The 19,800-nt window shown below is 39.6% G+C and overlaps 2 protein-coding genes and 1 pseudogene across 3 annotated transcripts in view; 2 read left to right on the top strand and 1 right to left on the bottom strand.

Moving 5' to 3' along the window:
- The window catches only part of ALDH1A2 (aldehyde dehydrogenase 1 family member A2), a 399,898-nt gene that overhangs the window by 168,000 nt on the left and 212,098 nt on the right, over positions 1–19,800 (bottom strand). The gene's annotated exons all lie outside the window — the stretch shown is intronic.
- Positions 1–19,800, top strand: part of AQP9 (aquaporin 9) — a 46,001-nt gene that overhangs the window by 6,874 nt on the left and 19,327 nt on the right. The window lies entirely within an intron of this gene.
- On the top strand, positions 7,943–8,020 carry LOC125169197 (uncharacterized; annotated as a pseudogene).

The raw sequence follows: 19,800 nt of genomic DNA, 5'->3' as shown, positions 1-19,800 counted from the left end.
TAGTTTGTATGCCTTCTACGATTTGAAAATTTCCTCCCAAATACACTTTCTGAGATTTATCTATTTGGGGACATGTAGGTGTGGGCAATTCATTTTACTTTTGTAGTACGGTGGGTTTGTGTATCCGTTCCCCTCATGAACAGTTATGTGGTTTGCAACACATTACCAACACTGCTGCAGTGAACATCTTTGTACGTGTCCTGTATGTGTGCCCCAGAGTTCTTCTGAGTACATACTTAGAAGTAGGTTTGGTGGCCCTAGGCATGTGCATCTTCAACTTATGCATATTGTAAAATTGCTCTTAAAGTGGTTTTAAATTTAAGTACCATCAACAACATAGGAGTCTCCGTTTTCCATGTACTCACTGACCCTTGATATTATCCAACTTTTAGATTTTTGCCCATTCGACATATAAGAAGCCATGGTGCCTGGGTGACTCAGTTGGTTAAGTGTCTGACCTCTGATTTCGGCTCAGGTCATGATCTCACAGTTTGTGAGACTGAGCCCCGCGTTAGGCTTTGCGCTGACATGCGACAGTGCTGAGCCTGCTTGGGATTTTCGCTCTCCCTCTCTCTGTGCCTTTCCCTCGTGCGTTCTTTCTCTCTCAAAATAAATAAATAAACTTAAAAAAAAAAGAAATAGAATTTCACTAGTAATTTTAATGAATTTCTAGTGCAATCCGCCATCTTTTTCAGGTTTACTGAAGCTTTAGCTTTCCTATTCTTTAAATTGCCTGCTCATATCCTCTGCATTTTTTAACTTTTTCTTATTGATTATAATAGGATTTTGATATTTTGTGTTTTCTTATAGCTTACTGTCTTACTTTTCATAGTTAAGTCTTTAAATCATTAGAATTTATTCTGGTGTATGGTGCAGAGTAGGTGCCCTTTATCTGGTAAAATAGCCAATTGTTTCAGTAATGTATTTGACCAGTCTGTTCTGCTTCTACTGATTGTGATGATATCATATACCAGTTAGATAGATCATATATCAGTGCATATATAAAGGTGGTTGTATGTCAAAACTTTTTTTAGTTCTAGTGATTTCTCTGTCCAAACCAGCACCAATGCCATATATTTTTGTTATAATTACTTTCTTTTTTTTCTTCCAAGTTTTTATTTAAATTCAAATTAGTTAACCTATAGCGCAATATTGGTTTCAGGATTAGAACCCAGTAATTCGTCGCTTACATATAACACCCAGTGCTCCCACAACAAGTGCCCTTCTTAATGTGAAAAGTTCTATTGGATTGTGCTGGTACAAACAATTTTTTTTTTCCCTGAGAATATGAGAACTTTTATTTTCTTTCTTTCTAGACCTTAATATTTAATTTCTTCTTATTACCATGATTAAAACCTTCCCAGTACAAGGTTATTAGAAGCTATCATTGTAGCATTGTTATTTTATTCCCAACTTTAAAGAATCTACTTCTCATGTTTTACCATTAAGTGTGATAGTTCCTATAGGCTTTGGGTAGGCATTCTTGATTTGAGTAAGGGAATTCCTATCTGCCCCTCATTTACTAAAACTTTCATTAGGGATGTTTATTGAATTTTTAAAAAAGTATCTCTTCTATATTTATTGAGATAAGCATGGGGTTACTCTTTTATCTGTTGATGAAGAAAATTACATTGACAATGTTTTTAGCATTAAACCATCCTTACATTTCTGAGATGAATTTCCACCTAACCATGTGGCATTTCATTTGCAATGTTTTATTAAGGATTTGGACTATAATTTCTTTTTATGTTGTCCTTTGTCTAATTTAATCACCAAGATTACATTAGCACCATGAAAAGTAGTTCTTTCCCTCTTTTTATATTTTCTGAAACACTTTGTATAAAGTAAGGATTACCTACTCCTTGAAGATTACTTAGCATATGCACTAAAAAAAGAGTGAGAGAGAAGTGTACAAGATTTCTCTAAAACTTATGTCTAATTGTCTAAGTTAGATTTTCCATTCTTTTTTAAAAATTTCTTTAATGTTTATTTATTATTTTGAGAGAGAGAGCACAAGTTGGGAGAGGCAGAGAGAGAGGGAGACACAGGATATGAAGCGGGCTCCAGGCTCCGAGCCGTCAACATGTGGCCTGATGCAGGGCTTGAACTGACAGAACTTGAGATCATGACCTGAGCCGAAGTCAGACACTCAGCCAAACCAACTGCGCCACCCAGGAGCCCCTAGATTTTCTATTCTTAATTACATTTTAGCAATTTATATTTTTTCTAGGAAACCGTACTTCATTTGTGTTTTCAAACATAGTTTTTAAAAATTGCTAATATTTTCAAAATCAATACAGTGAAAGCAATAATTGTGAAATAATTTTTCATAGAATTTCCATATGGCTTTTAATATCTCTACTGTACTTGTGATGATTCTCTCTAATTTTTAATGTGTTTTTTTTCACTCAGTAATTTCTGCTTTGATCTTTTTTTTTTTAAAGTTTATTTTGAAAGAAAGAGAAGAGAGACAGCATGAATGGGGAGAGGCAGAGAGAGGGAGAGAGAGAATCCCAAGCAGAGGCTCAATCTCATGAACCAACTGTGAGATCATAACCTGAGCAGAAATCAAGAGTCTGACCCTTAACTGACTGAACCACCCAGGTGCCTGGCCCCCCTTTTTAAGTGACCTTTCTTACATTTTTCCATTGAGTTGAACAGGTTTCTTTATTTCTCCCCTTTCTCCTGTGCTTGTTCTATTTTTAAGTATTTACCCTTTCATCTTTAAAAAATGTATTCTAGAGTTAACAAAGTTTAAAGTGAATCAACTTCTTTCCTTCTGAACAACACAAAAACTTTTTAAAATCCTGATTGTAATCAACCACTCTATCTTACATGTCTTTATTGTCTGATATTTAAATTCTACCTCCAATATTTTTATTATTGGTATTTTTAATGATGATTACTTATTTAAATTTACTACCACTTATCAGTTTATTTGCTAATTACTTATACATATATGCATTACTTTTAGGTGCATTTTCCTTCTTTGTGCAGTAAAAAAACCTTTCCTTAGGAAATTTTCCAGAAAGGGTGTGTGAGGAATAAACTTTCTCTGTCTTTGTTTGCCTGAGTTTTTCTTTATTTCACTCTCAAGTTTCAATGATTGGCTGATGAATTTGAGGTTGACAACTGGTTTTGCTTGGCAATTCGCAGGTGTCTTTCCAATGTCTCTTATTGCTGTTGACAAGTCTAGTGTTCATCTAATTCTTGTCTTAATCTGAATTTCCCTAGTTTCTATTAAGAGTTTCTCTTTTTATGTGGCACACACACACACGCACACACACAAATATTATACAGCCATAAAAAAGAAGGAGATCTTGCCGTTTGCGACAACATGGACAGGCCTAGATAGAGGGGGTATTTAAGCCAGACTGAGAAAGACACATACCATGTGATTTCACTCAGATGTGACATCTAAAAAAACATAACGAATGGATAAATAAACAAAAAGCAGAATCAGGCCTATAAATACAGAGAACAAAATGATGGTCACCAGAGGGGAGAAGAATAGAGGAATGGGCAAAATGGGTGAAGGGGAGTGGGAGATACAGGCTCCCAGGAATAAAAGTCATAGCATAGGGAATCTAGTCAATGGTATTGTAATAGTGTTGTTTGGTGACAGATGGTAACTGCATTGGAAAGGAGCAGAATATAACATATAGAGAAGTTGAATCACTATGTTGTACACCTAAAACTAATGTAACATTGTGTTTCAACTATACTGAAATTTTAAAAATTATAAAAGCAACAACAACAACAAAAAGACTTTCTCTTTTTTTTCCCTTGAAATTTCACTACAATATGACTAGGGCTTATTTTATTTTATACATAATGCTCAGGATTCATTGTTTATCAGCATTTAAAGATTCACAATTTATACAGTTCTAGAAAATTCTTAGTTTAATCGCCTTGCCTCTCCCCAGTCTCTCTGTTTTCTCCTTATAGAATTCCTATTAAATGTGCATATATGCCTGACCTTCTTACTTTTTTTATTTACGTCTCTACCCTTCTCTCATATTTGTATCTCTTAATCTCTCCATGATGAATTTTATGTAGTTGTCTCATATCTATTTTCCAATGCACGAATTCCTCACTCTGTTGTGTCTAATCTTTTAATACATTCATTAAGTCTTTAGTTTCATTAATATGTTTTCATTTCTAGAAGTTCTATTTGTTTCTTTTCAAAAATTGCTTTTCTTTTCTCTTCTCATGTGTTTATTTCTTTTATCTCTCTAACTCACTGAAGCCTAATGTACTGATGGTATTTTATGATTGTTCTGTTCATCTCAAGTTTTGGGGGAACTAATAATCCTGTTTATTTTATGCACTCTCATTCACAAAAGAAAACTTCCTTTAGTGTTTTGTAAATTTGTAGTGTAAACACTTCCAGGAGGGTTTGCTTTTCTCTGTGGGAATTCTGTACAGCCTGCACTGTGGGGTTGTTCTTCCACAGCAGGCTTACATTTGTTTCTGGGAGGTTGCTCGGGTATATCACCACCAAGAAATGATTGTTGTAAAGTGGAAAACTAGAAAAGGAAGACTGATGAATGTGCATACCCTGTTGAAGAGCACTCTCCCCAAAAAAGTGGCACTCTGCAGGGCATCTAGGTGGCTCAGTCTGTTAAGTGTCTGACTCTTGGTTTCTGCTCAGGTCATGATCTCACAGTTTTGTGGATTTGAGCCCCACATTAGGCTCTGCATTGACAGTGCAGAGCCTGCTTGGGATTCTCTGTCTCCCTTTCTCTCTGTCCTCCCCACCCACCTCAGTCACTCTCTCTCTCTCTCTCTCTCAAAAATAAATGAATAAACATTAAAATATATATATATATATATATATATATATATATATATATATATATATATATAAAGAATGTCTCTCTGCTCCCTTTCCCCTACATGGGATGTGTGACCATGAATGACTAACTAGGAAATCCCATGCTTTCTCCAAATGAAGCTGATTCTCTTCTAGTCCTTACAGCCTGAGTCAGGATCAGCTGAAGGAGGACTTTCCTATAGAGTTCCCCTTACCAACAGTGAACATGAAGGGCCAGACTGGCCTGGAAAATTTCAGAGTTCCAAAAGACCTGGGGAGAAAAGTCTGTTCTGGGTCATTGATCTAAAGGCTACAGATTCCTAAAGCCAAACAATTCTGCCAAACAGAACTCTGTTTTTGATCCCTGAGTTTGAATTTTGACTCAGAAAACTTGCTACATTCATTGACTTTCAAAGAGGAAGTATTTTTGTTTTCTACTTTCCAGAATGGGTTTGGTTCATTTTTTTTCCTTAGTGACAAAGCCCATTGCAACATGTTTCCATTACTTGACAAGAAAGGAGAACATAGAAATGAGAGCAGACGTTGTCTCCTCTTTACTCATCAGCCTTATGATGAAGATACAGCATAAACTGAAGGACTGGGAGGAAGAGAAGCCTCATAAAAGTGAGGTAGCTGATAGGCCTGATCAAAATGCTACAACAGCCCAGCAATGAAGTCTACTCCATACATGTAGTGGGCACCTTATTTCATGTCCTGGTAGGATTGCTGAGCCCAATGAACCCACCAAGCAAAGAAAATGCTTTAAGAGAAAATATGCCAGCAAAATGTGCCCCCCTCCTCCATCATGATAGATTGGCTGACCATGCTAAGACACACAGTCCCGGCATGACCAGCCAAGACCAAAAAAGATCTGAGGGTTTCATTTCTCTCCCAGCCTAGAATCAGCCCACATGCCTTGGTCTCTATTTCAAAGTTTAGATTTTCTAGGGAGGAAACCTCCTGAAAAACCCATGCCTCTATCAACAAATAAGTGGTTAAAGAAATTGGGGTGCATCCTTACAATGAACTGCTATATAGGAATTACAGATAATGAGGCCAATTCTTGTATGCTGTTACGAAAAGATTCATTAAGCTAACAACTTGAAAAAGCCAGCAGAAAATGGTATGTATAAAATACTCCTGGGGCGCCTGGGTGGCGCAGTCGGTTAAGCGTCCGACTTCAGCCAGGTCACGATCTCGCGGTCCGGGAGTTCGAGCCCCGCGTCAGGCTCTGGGCTGATGGCTCAGAGCCTGGAGCCTGTTTCCGATTCTGTGTCTCCTTCTCTCTCTGCCCCTCCCCCGTTCATGCTCTGTCTCTCTCTGTCCCCAAAATAAATAAACGTTGAAAAAAAAAAATAAAAAAAAAAAATAAAAAAAAAATAAAATACTCCTATTTGTATAAACACATACACACACACACACACACACACACACACACACACACACACACATTTTTACAGGATATACCAGGAAGTAGTGATATTAGTTACTGTAAAGAATAAAATATAAAATCTGGGATGGGAAAGAGACAAATTTCTTTTATTTTTTAAGTTTTTTTGCTTGAGAGAGAGTGCTTGTGCACAAGGGAGGAGCAGAGTGAGAGGGGGACAGAGGATCTGAAGAGAGGTCTGTGCTGATAGCAGAGAGCCCAATACAGGTGAGATTATGACCTGAGCCAAAGTCAGATACTTAACTGACTGAGCCACCCCCACACACCAAGTGATAAATTTCTTATATTTTATTGTATACCCTTTGTATTTGAAAAAAATTTTACATATTCATGTACATTTTCTTCAATCCCCTGTTCCCCTAAAAGAGCTGACTCAGCAGATTTTCTCCCTTCAAGGTGTTTTAGGTAGTTGCTCATAATGTATTCTGAAGAATACTAGTTCCATGAAATGCTAATAAGAATTAAGTGAAAGAAAATATGCTGTCCGTCCCAAATATGTTTGGAAAACACTGGGTTAAACCAAGTTAAGCAGTTTCTTCAACTATAGGACTTATCAGAGCTTTTAATGTTCACTATAAACTCTAAGAGGGAAATAGAATATATAGACCCTGGACTTACTTGACTACAAATTCCTTTTTTATTTTTATTTTTTTAATGTTTATTTATTTTGAGAGAGAGAGAGAGAGGGAGGAAAGGCAGAGAGAGAGGGAAAGAGAGAGAATCCCAAGCAGGCTTCTCTCTATCAGCACAGAACCCGACTCAGCTTGATCTCACAAACCATGAGATCATGACTGGAGCCAAAACCAACAATCAGACGCTTAATCAACTGAGCCACCCAGTCACGCCAACAAATCCCTTTTTAAAATTTTAATTTCAGTATAGTAAATATGTAGTGTTATATTGATTTCAGGCATACAATATAGTGATTCAACAATTCTATACATTGCTCAATGCTCATCAGGATAAGTGTACTCCTAACCTCATTACCTATCTCACCCATCACCCACACCCACCTCCACTCTGGTAGTCATCAGTTTTCTATAGTTAAGAATCTGTTTCCTGGTCTGTCTCTATTTTTCCTTTGTTCATTTGTTTTGTTTCTTAAATTCCACACATGAGTAAGATCATATGGTATTTGTCTTTCTCTGACTGACTGATTTTGCTTAGCATTATACCCTCTAGATCCATCCATCACCTTGGAAATGGCAAGATTTCATTCCTTTTTATGGCTGAATAATATTCCATTGTGTGTATTTATACCACATCTTCTTTATCCATTCATGTATCATTGGACACTGGGGTGCTTCCATAATTTGACTATTGTAAATAATGCTGCAATAAACATAAAGGTGCATATATTTTTTGAATTAGTGTTTTCATATTGTTTGAGTAAATACCCACTTGTGTGATTACTGTATTATATGGTCATTCTATTTTCAATTTTTTGAGGAACATCCATACTGTTTTCCACAGTGCTGCACTAGCTTGCATTCCCACCAATAGTGCATAAGGGTTCCTTTCTTCCACATCCTCGCCAACACTTGTTGTTTCTTGTGTTTTTTTATTTTAGACATTCTGACATGTGTGAAGTGATAGCTCATTGTAGTTTTGATTTGCACTACCTGATGATGAGTGATGTTGAGCATGTTTTCATGTGTCTGTTGGCCATCTGTATGTCTTCTTTGGAAAAAAATTAGAATAATACAGAGAAGATTAGCATGGCCCCTGCACAGATCCCTTTTTTTTTTTTTTTTGAGGAGCATCTCATGGAACTAATGGTCTGTGGAACATACTGGGTCTGGAATGAATCTAAGAAACAAATTTGCCCCAGAATTCCTGTCTTCAGGTATCTTCCAGACTGAAAGTGACCCAAGGTGTTCTTAACATTGTTAGGCCACTTTGAATAAAGAGAGAGCTGTCCTTGGGGTGCCTGGGTGGTCCCATTGGTTAAGCATCTGACTTGGGCCCAGGTCATGATCTCACGGTTTGTGTGTTCAAGCCCCACATCAAACTTTCTGCTGTTAGTGCAGAACCTGTGATGGATTCTCTGTCTGTCTGTCTGTCTGTCCCTCCCCTGCTCACATGCTTTTTCTGTCTCTCTCAAACATAAAAAAACATTTACCAAAAAAAGTGGGGGAGGGGGAGAGAACTGTCCTCAGCAACCCTCCATCTATGTACAGCATCATCAGACCCATGCTTATCCTATTGAACACTCATACCTTAATAAATAAATGTTTAATTAGTTCCTAATTCTGACCCAGGGATTGTGATCAAGTTCTTGTCCAAGCTAGCATTATTTTGGATGAGTTGAGGGACATGAACACCTGATATAGGCCAGAAAAGGAGAGCATTGTTCTTTTCATCCTATGAGAAAGAATGATGTTTATCACCTTATGTTTCTGAGACCCAAGTTTGTGCTTGGTCCTCTTTTCTACTTAGAGAGCACTGAGGTTGGCCATTCGCCCATTCACCTGGTTCTCAAATTTCAGATTCCTCTGTTTTTATGAGCTTGCCCTAACATCATCTCTTTTCAAGTACAGCTGGTTCTTGAGGGGTGATTGATCTTATCCTGATATTTTCTCAGGCCACATACCATCAAATACTTTATTTTTAACCAGAAGGTCCAGGTTTTAGTCTTGGGGTTTTTTTGTGACTATTTTTGTTATGACTGAGAACATTTTATTTTCCAGTTTGAAAACTAACTGACTAGAAAGCTGTGCATAAATATGCATTCTGTCCTAATAAAGGGAACAAACAGACCCACCAAAACAGCAGCAGTTGGCACAGGAGGGACACAGAGCTAGGAATCAGAAGACCTGGTTCCAGACTCAAATTCTGCCACTTGTTAGCTGTATGAATTCTGTCAGGTTATCCAGTCTTCCATTTTTTTTAAAAAAAGTTTTTATGTTAATTCCAGTTAGTATACAGTGTAATATTAGTTTCAGGTGTACAATATAGTGATTCAACACTTCCATACAACACCCAGTGCTCAACACAAGTGCCCTCCTTAATTCCCATCACCTATTTCACCCATTACCCCAACCCCAACCATCAGTTTGCTCTCTATAGTTAAGAGTCTGTGTTGGTTTGTCTCTCTCCAGCCTTCCACTTTTTGTTCTATTTAAAAAACATTTTTTTTAACGTTTATTTATTTTTGAGAGAGAGAGACAGACTGAGAGCCGGGGAGGGGCAGACACTGAGACACAGAATCCAAAGTAGGCTCCAGGCTCTGAGCTGTCAGCACAGAGCCCAACCTGGGGCTCAAACCCACGAACCGTGAGATCATGACCTGAGCTGAAGTCGGACACTTACCCAACTGAACCACCCAGGAGCCCTGGGCTTCCAATTTTTAAATGCGGATTAAATGTTGGGAAGAATAATGGAAGCAATGTACATGACAGTGTGATACATGTGCTATTAATGTTTGTTCATTCACCTATCCAGTGGTCAAAATCATGTGTAGTCAAACCTGGGCCCCATGTGTGTGAATGTGAGAAATTCTCTTAACCTCTCTAAACTTCATTCCCTTGTTCGTAAAATGGAGGAAGTAAGAGAGAGGACCTGACTCAAAGGGTTGATGTGAAGACCAATGGGCTAATGTATGGAAAGTACTTAAATCATAAAAAGCACTCAATAAAATATTAGCTGTTGTTGTTTCTATTATCATGACATGTTCCAGTGGATATAGTCACAAAAACTAAATAGATGTATGATAGGTAGGATGTGTGACTTATAGTAACATATACCTACAGCACAGGCTGAAGGGCCAAGGTTTGCAGAGAATGTATTGACAGATTGGCATTTGTTCTCCTTCCTCTCCAGTTACAAAAAACAAAATGTTTATAGGAGGAGGAGAACCTCTGGCAAAGGCTCAAAGTGACTCCCTTCTCAAGAATGGAGACTATGCGGGGCACCCGGGTGGCTGAGTCAGTTTAGCGTCTGACCCTTGATTTCGGCTCAAGTCATGATCTCACAGTTCATGATTTCAAGCCCTGCATCAGGCTCTGCGCTGACAGTGTGGAGCCTGCGTGGGATTCTCTCTCTCTCCCTCTTTCTCTGTCCTTCCCCAACTCATGCATTCTCTCTCTCAAAATAAACTGTACAAAATAATAAAGGAGACTATGCTTTTGGTCTCCCTATCACTGCTACCTTAAAGTCTTGCCCATAGTCAGTCTTTCATTTGAAGGTAGCCACAGATTCTCTCTCTAGGAACTGAGAGTCTGTGCTGCATCTCATCTTGGGGCTGCTATCACCAGGATATCTGTGGGGTCAGGAAGTCACCGACACCAAAAGCTAAATGGATTTCTCCTCCCAGAACTTAATATGGGAGTCAGTAGCCCCAAAGCTTATTGAGATGAGGCAGGTAACATATATGGATGAAATGGACATGGCAGGGTTAAGAAGGAAGTGTCTGTCCTGTCTCAGGAGGCGTCTGCCACCCAGACTGTCTCCACTATGGCCAAGTAGGAATGGGGTAGATTTTTATCAGACTTTCAAGTTTGAAAAAAAAAAAAGGTCTATGTGTAATTTTTCTTTTTAAATACTGGCAACAAGGGTGCCTGGGTAGCTCAGTAGGTCAAGCTCAGACTCTTGATTTCAGCTCATATCATGATCTCGTGGTTCATGAGATGGAGCCCCACGTTGGGTTCCACACTGGGCATGGAGCCTGCTTTGGATTCTCTCTCTCTGCCCCTCACCCCCCAAAACAAATAAATAACCATTAAAAAATAAGATTAAATACTAGCGACAATTTCTAAAATTAAAAAAAAAAATCACCATGTAGGCCAAGCATATCTCTGAGTCAATCCCACTCATAGACTGTCTTCAGTCATGGACCACCAGTTTGTGACTGTGCTCTCAAGATGTCCTTAACCACACTCTACAAACTATTCTCACCAGAAAAGGGCAAGTGGAGAGATTGTGAGGGCCTCAGCCTTCTATTCAATATCATCTGTTTATAAGAGGCCTGCTATTGGAAATCAAATTCCTCAGTGCAAGATTGTCGTCCTTTTCTTTTCTCATCCTAACACCTGGCAAAATTGATTGAGGCAATCATGTGAAAACCATTTTTATTTCAGGCAGTACCAGAAGAGAAACCTTGATCTCATATAATTTTAATCAAGTTGCTCATTAGGCCAATCTGTTATGTGCATATATTAATACATCTCAGATTTAATAGTATTATTAAATACTATGATGATTCAATAATTTGGGGTATTAATCAGATAATTCAAGAATTTGGGGAGACTGAAATGTCCAAATAGCTGTCACTTAGGTCGTAAGACTAAACTATAAAACCACATTTCCAGGTATACTTTCCCTAGCCATAAATGCTTAAGCCATTTACTAATAACAAGCTTAGTGGGGTGCCTGGGTGGCTCAGTCGGTTGAGAGTCCAACTTCAGTTCAGGTCATGATCTTGCGATTCGTGGGTCTGAGCCCTTCATTGGGCTCTGTGCTGACAGCTCAGGGCCTGGAGCCTGCTTCAGATTCTGTGTCTCCCTCTCCTGCCCTTCCCCCACTCACGCTTTGTCTCTCTCTCTCTCTCTCTCTCTCTCTCTCTCAAACATAAATAAACATCAAAAAAAGATAACAAGCTTAGAATATTAAATAACAGCACCACACTTCATCCATATTTTTCTTACCGGTTCTCAGCTATCTTACCTCTCCCACTACTCTGTGAGCTCTTAGAGGACCTGTGTCTGAATTTTGTTTGCACCCCTGCTACCATGAGGCACCACATGTGCCAAATGTACATATATATGGAGGAATAAATGACGAGAGGAAGGAATGGCTGAGTGAATGCCAGATCACAATTAGGGCTACTTGCAGATTTGGGGATCTTAGTTTACTATATTACATTTTTTGAAAGACAGACTTGTAAAGCACAAATCTGGACACACTACTTATTTTGTTCAGGTACAGTTGAGGGCAGTTTAGGGTAAGTGAAGAAACACAACCTTTGGACACAAATGTTAATTTTAGGTTCCAAAAGATCTTTTCACTAGTTGTATGGCCTCGGGCAAATTACTTAATTTCTTTGTCCAAGGGTTTCTTTAGAAGAAAACAGCAGAGTTTTCCTTCCCTGGAGTTATTATGGGGACTAAAAGAGAGTATTTGTAACATACATGTGTGTGTGTAAACAAATCAGTTCATTTAAATTACAAATGTTGCCACAGGCATACTCTTTGAATACTGACTTCTGTTTTATGAACATTTACATTAAATGACAAATTCTCCACTGAAGGATATTTTTCATTTAAAATATATTCCTCCCCTAAATTTCAAGAAGACCTGCACCAATGTACAAGGTAAACAGCCATACATGACTCACATTCTTGGCTCACATGGTTGCTTCCCACGTGAGACATAACAAACATGTCCCAAACTGGCATTACTAAATTAAAGGAGGATATTCCCTTCTTAGAAAAGTTTTCAAGAGAATGGTAATAAATAAATACTAGCCAGGTGAGCTTGGGAAATGTTGGGGCATTTTACAATGGCCCCTTGGGTTACTTCTTGGGTCTGGTTAAAGGGGCAGGTGAGAGTGGGGGAATGGCTTCACTTCTTGGATCTTAGTGTTGAGAACAGATATGAGTGCTAATAAGTCCCCAGAATGCTGGCCAGTGCCATCTATGTGGCTCGTGGGTGTGGTTCATCAGTACAGATAAAGGCCTTGCCCCACCATTATCTCAGCCCACTCACTTCCGGTACCAGGCAGGTTTGGTCAGCATCGGGCACATGAGTGTACCTTCTCCCGATGACCACAAAGTTGCGAGACACCAAGAGGAAAGAAGACAGACAAAAGTGGAAGTTGCCTATGCAGGAGGAGCAAGAGAGCAAGCAAATGTTAATCAGTGAAACAGGTTTTGCATAAACTGAAAAGCTGCACTTAGTCACCAGCCTATCTCACTGGTCTCTGAGAAAGAAGGGAAATGGGCCTGAAAAGGATTTTTTGCTGGGTCACTAGAAGCTTTGGTGAAAATTCACAAGTGTCGGACCAAAGTGACCATGTTTGTTATCACCAGAAACGCCACGTGCCCTGGTACAGGAGCCCAAGAACTATAAGAAGAGTCCCCAAATGAGCATCATCCTCAGGCCTTCAGCCCCCTTGGACTGATATACCTGGTTTACAATGCAGTTGTTTGCACTGGGTAGATTGATAACAGATGGCTGCTATCATGGGTCTCCAAGTCCTTCAGCATTCTCGGACAGCCCTTCACTTGCAGTATGAGATAGGAAAACTGGTGCCCTGATCCCACACTGTGGGAGCCCAGCATTCTACCTGAATATTTCTATCAATTCTTGGGGGTATTTGTTCCTTCTGATGACCTCTCACTCCACCCAATGTGTAATGGTTAAGAGCACAGGCCTCCGATTAGGACAGACCTGGGATCAAATCCAGGTTCTGTCTCTTTTATTTTTTTATTATGTAACATTAGAGAAATTGCTTGGCCTCTCTCAGCCTCAATTTCTTCATCCATAAAAGGGAGATAATAATACCGTACTTTTCTCCTAGGGTGAACATAAGTTGATAATGATGAAGTAATACAGGTAAGGCACTTAGCATGGAAGCCGGCACAAAGAACACACCAAATAGATCGTAGCTGGTGTTTATATTTCTTTATCCATGCTACCCTAAACAGATGAGGAAAGATAGTAAGCATTTCATGAAGCCTTAACTCCAAAGTCCGTGACAGTATTTCCCAAGAAGTCCTTTCAACTCTTCTTTCAGTATCTATTAATTTTGAAAATACTGAACTACAAAAAGTAGATATGAGACATGGGTTTTTTCCCCTTATTTGGACCATGTTTGATGCACACAAAGAATCACAGACCCCTTATAATAATTACAAGTTTCCCTAGTGATCATTGGCCTCGTGTTGCAAGTATTTGCAAACATTTGTAAACGTTTTGCTAAAGAATCCCTAGCCTTTATTAATGACTGCTTTTCTGAAAGGACTCAATTTTTACCTACTTACTAAATAAATGTTTATTGAGTCTCTGTTTTACATACTGACTAAATAAATATTTGTTGAGGGTCTATTACACACTGTGTACTGTGTTGGGAACATCTTGGTTGGCACTGTAAAGGAGGTAATAGATACCTAAGAGTTTTGAGAATAGTAGGCTTATTATCTTTTCTCCTCATCTCCAGCATTTGTCTGTGATAATAACTTGATCTGTGTCCAGTAATCAGCTTGTCGTAGGGGTCATGGTTCAGTTGGGAACTTGCCAGCAGCCCAATTGATATTTCTTAGAAATCACACCTCCCACTTCTCACATCCCACCCTGAAATTGACTGTTTCTCTTGAAAAGACATTTACACAGGGTTTTATTTTCCCTGCTTATGTTTAGACATTTTAATATATTACATCAGATATCGTTTGAGCTGCTGTGGCAGACGCTACAGTCTTGGTGGGGTGACACAAGGCAAGGTGGAATATAATGAAATGACATTGTAAAGACATAGTAGAAGAAGCAGAAGAGGCCTCTGCAGGCTGAAGCTGTCAAAGAAAAACCCCACAGAGGAGGTAGGATTTTAGTTCAGTGTTAAGAATAGATTGGGTTTGTCTGGGGAAAGTGAAGAGAAGGGACATTTTGCTGGAAGGTATAGCATGAGCAGGTGTACAGGGTGGGAATGAGTGTCATGAGCTCAAAGGACTCAAGTGACTGGGACACCAGGCTGGCTGATGCAGATTTATGCTGAAGAATACCGGGCAGAAAGTGGATGAGTCACGAGGCAAGGCACCAGAGGGCCCTGAGGACCAGGTGGAGGTGTTTGTGCTGCTACTTCCTGAGTAATGGCATATAAGTTGTGCTTCATCTGGCATGGTCACTGAGTGGGGAGACACTGGGGGTGAGGACACTGGCTGGGGCTGCAGAAGAAGACTCAGAAAATTTGAGAATGATTGGCTATGAATGGCAAAGGGAGAGAAGAGGAGGGAATACAAATGATTCCAGAATGTTTGGCCTGGGTGATTGAGAATGACTGGTCACCAGTCCAACTGCCTTTCAAATGTCCTTCTTGCTTTTCCACTGAAATTCTTTCTCCCACTCCTGCCACATGTGGTGCCTGATAATAACAACAGTATTTACCCTCTCCCCTTTCTGTGTTGCTTTCCTACCAAAAGCACTAAAACCCCACCAAATATGAAAGGACCCATCTTTGGAGAGGAATCATAAATAGGCAAAACAATGTGAAGCTCTTGTCAGCTTCCCACTTTCTCTCTTCTGCAAATTTATCCCACTACTAGGAATGAAACAGCAACTATTTGTAATACATGTCATAGATGTGTTTCTCCCTGGTTTTATTACCCATCAGTGAGTCAGTGGTTAAGTTCATGAGTCCGTTTGTCTTAACTTACTCACCCAAAATGGGGGTTTTCTTTTTTAGTTTATATTAAAAGCAATAATATCCTGCACTTGTCATTGCCTTTTGTCATTTAAATAGTGCTTTCATTGTTGTTATCCCATTTTCACCTTTACTAAACAATCCTATGAAACAAGCCTGGCTGGTATTATTATTATTACGCTTTAATAGATAATCAAGCTGAGACTGAGAATTGACATGTTCATTTACACAGACACCGACAGTCGTACCTGGAAACAGCAGCTAAAATCTGTTTATTTAATTACCTCCAATATTCTAGATGCTGTTACAGAGACAAAGAAGTTTAACACATGATCTTGTATACCTTATAAAATTGGGAAAATCAGGCATAGATACGTGAACAGTTCAAGTACATCCTGTGCCTGAGTGTCCCACTAGATGGCAGCAGAAGCAATGAGCAGAGGGTATAGGATAAATTACCATGTCAGAACATGACACACGAATAAGGGAGGACTGTGTCCATTTCTGGGCCCTGTGTTTTAAGAGGAATGCTGACAACCCAGAGCTCAACCAGGTGAGACTCACTGGGAATCTGACTCTCAGGAATAAAAAATGAAGGGACAGGCATCCAGGAAAGAGAATTTAGAGAGGACCTTAGGCTCCCTCCATTTATTAGAAGCCCGGTATGTGAAAGAAGTTTATTCTTTATAGTCCCAAGAATGGGCCTAGAGCTAATAGACAGAAATTACAGGAGAGAGGATTCCAACTTCATATAAGGAAGGACTCCCCAGCCAATGGAACAATGAAAAAATATATAGCACAAACTTCCTGATGTGGTAATGAGCTCCCTATGCCTCACAGTAATCCAACATGGACCAGATGAATACCTGTTTAGGATGTTGTTGGTGAAATGCCTATATAAGATCCAGTATGTGTGCCATTGAGTTCAGAACCAGCATGGTGCTAAGGCTGAGGAGAGAGCATCATGCAGGGTTTAAGACCCCAGGCTCTGGAGACTATGGTGCTCACACTTGGAACCCAGCCACCATGTTGTAAAGAAGCCAGTCCACATGGAGAGGCCATTTGTAGGTGTTTGGGCCAATGCTCCAGCTAAGGCATCAGCTGAGAGCCAATATCAACCACTAAACACGTGAATGTGTTAGCCTTTAGATAATTATAATCCCATCAACTTTGAACCATCATACTTGACACCAAATGGAGCAGAGTTGAAATGCCCTGACCAACCTTGCCCAAACTGCAGACTCACAAGCAAAATAAATGTTGTCATTTTAAGCCACTAAGTTCAGGGGTAGTTACATAGTGCTGGATAACGAACACAAATGCGATATTCTACATTGTCATTGAGCTTCAAGGCAACTTACAGGCACGGAGTAAGTAGAAGGTGGTGGTATTTGCAGAAAGGAGGTTGGTGGATTGGCAGATGAGAGAAGAGAAAGCTTGGTGAAGCTATTGGGAGAATATGAATGAGAGATGAATGAGGAGCTTTGGGGGCACAGTGAAGGACACAGTAAGGACCAGATCCATGACTCGTAACACCTTTCCTCCTCTACATGTTTTTGTGAGTTCTCTAACTCTCCTGGAGAAGGCAGTTAGACTGAGCAGTTGCTAGATCCTGACAAGAAGGTGGAACAGAACTTGAAGGTCTGTACATGGCCTCCACATACAAGGAGGGGATGGTGGGCGTGGGAAACACAACACCTAAGGAAACAATAAAACAAAATAAACCAGCCTAGTGTTTGCTGTGGGTATGGAAAGGAATCTTAGAAATTGTTTTCTAGATAAGGAAACCAAGGTCCGGCATTTGGAAAACAACTAAGCACTAATTGTATAGTATGGACAGTACGATTGAATTTCAAAGAACAAAGGTTAGGTGTGGTGAGTTATAAATGGGTAATGGGTCCAAAACAGCTTTCCAGATAGGGAGACCAGAAAACTGAGACAAAGTGGATATGATAATAGGCTTTCTCTGTATCTAAGAAGGAGAATGGTAGGGCAGGCTTTTCAAAGGTTAGGGCAGGGAGTTGGTTGGAAAATTTCTCAGTAATACCATGAAGGAAAGTTCTTTCATTTTGGAAGGAAAAAAACTACACTGGGCGCACAGAAGGAGGAAACCAGAGTGGGTGACCAGTTCCCTAGCAATCAGGCCGCGATACATTAGGATATCCAAGGACTGCTTCCCTGTGCAGTAAATTCAGGTGGGACGAGGCAGGCAAGGGGTGATACTAGAGGGTAGTTGCCTGACTTCCTCATTGCCTCTGAGACTATAATAAATGTATTTAAAATTTGAAAGCAATGATGTAAATCTGGGCTGAAATCTGAGTGGCACTTTCTGATGGTCAGGGAAGTCCCCACACTGTTCATTTGTCCGCCTTCCTTTCCCACAGCACACAGCATCGATTATCCTCCCGAGGAAAGAACAAAAAAACCATTTCAGCATCTGGGGTGGAAAAGGAGAGTATTAATCATTATGAAATTTGACAGGGCAGAGGCCTCCCTGAATCCACTCAGGCCATTTAAAACTTTTCTGTCCCCTCTAGACTAGCACGAGTGCACGCGCATCAGACCATAAAAGCAGGAAGATGCTTATATGGAAAGCAGTAATATTTCAGGACTGGACTGTGTCCGGATGTGTCTCATTACACCTCATTGCCTAAATCAAGTCATGGCAGTTGTCAGTAAACTTTTATTCTTGTTTTCTGAAGATGCTGCCAAAATGCCAGTTACTTTGGAAGTTGTGCACAGGGCAGTTAATTCCGTTTAAATTAAAAAGAAAGACACCAATGTGGTGGTGGTTTTAATTCAGAGAGTTATTATAATAGGTAGAGATTCTGGGAAAAAAATAGGTCAAGTCTAAGTGAAACTGATAGGCTATTAAATGGACCCAGGGGATGTTTTTGAATAAGGAAAGGGGAACATGTTCCTATTACAACCTCACTTAGGATTCAGTGTAGGGTCTGGAGCCAAGCCAGTGCATGTGTGATGGGTAGCCCAAGGGCGTCCCTCAAGATATCAAGCCACCTACTTAACCCTACCATCCAGCAGTTGGAACTGAGGTGAGTCAATATGTCTTAGAATTGGGGATTACAGAGGCTATTGAAAGACCATCAAGATAATTTCTCTGCCTTCAGGGAGGAGTAAAACAAAATCATTCTATATGTATGAAATTATTGTTTGTATACACAGTGATGGTATTAGAGGTAGGGCCTTTGGGAGGTGATTAGAACACAAGGATGGAGCCCTCATGAATGGGATTAGTGCCATTTTAAAAGACTCATGAGAGCTTGCTCAGTCCCTTCTGCTCTGCAGGATACAACAGAGAAGTCTGCAACCCAGAATAGGGCTTTCACCTGACCATATTGGCATCCTGATCTTGAACTTCCAGCCTCCAGAACTGTGAGAAATAAGTGCCTGTTGTTTATAAGCCACCCGGTCTGTGGTATTTTGTTATAGAGGTACAAACAAACTAAAACACATGGTTAAAAAAAAAAAAGTATGCAATGAAAATTGCCCTCCCAGTATCTGCACTGGCCATTTAGCTCCCCCCATGGAATCCAGTACCATCTCCTGATCTGTGTTCATAGAGATGGCTCATGAATGTAAAAAGAAATACATACACAGTAAAACCTTGGTTTGCAAGTATAATTAGTTCCAAAAACATGCTTGTAATCCAAAGCCCTTGCATATCAAAGCAAATTTTCCCTTAAGAAATAATGGAAACTCAGATGATTCATTCCACAACTCAAAAATATTCATGTAGAAATGATTACAGTCCTGTAATATAATACAAAATACTAAAGAAAATTAAAAAAAATTTTTTTACTTGCCTTTGAAAAACTGTGTGGCTGGTGTGAGGGAGACAAGAGAGAGAAGGGTTATTGTGTAGGACGACTTTCACAATCCCTTTTGGAATCACTGCTATCTACTGACTCAATGGAATTTTTTCTGCATGGGGGCCACTGTATATGCTCATATGGATGTTACTATAGTACAATATTAATAAACTTTTGTCATATACTGTATTTAATGTAATTGTCAATAAGGCAGCAGAAGAAGGGGTCTCTATCTGCAGGCAGGCTGACCTAGAATGAAGCAAAGCATTCTTTCCTAAGCTTACTTTGTTTGGAAAAGCAGAGGACTGTCCATAGGTGCTCTGAAGTGACAAAAAATACACTAGTGTCA

This window comes from Prionailurus viverrinus, chromosome B3, assembly GCF_022837055.1.
Source record: "Prionailurus viverrinus isolate Anna chromosome B3, UM_Priviv_1.0, whole genome shotgun sequence".
NCBI lineage: Eukaryota > Metazoa > Chordata > Mammalia > Carnivora > Felidae > Prionailurus > Prionailurus viverrinus.
This window is presented reverse-complemented; position numbering and strand designations above follow the sequence as displayed.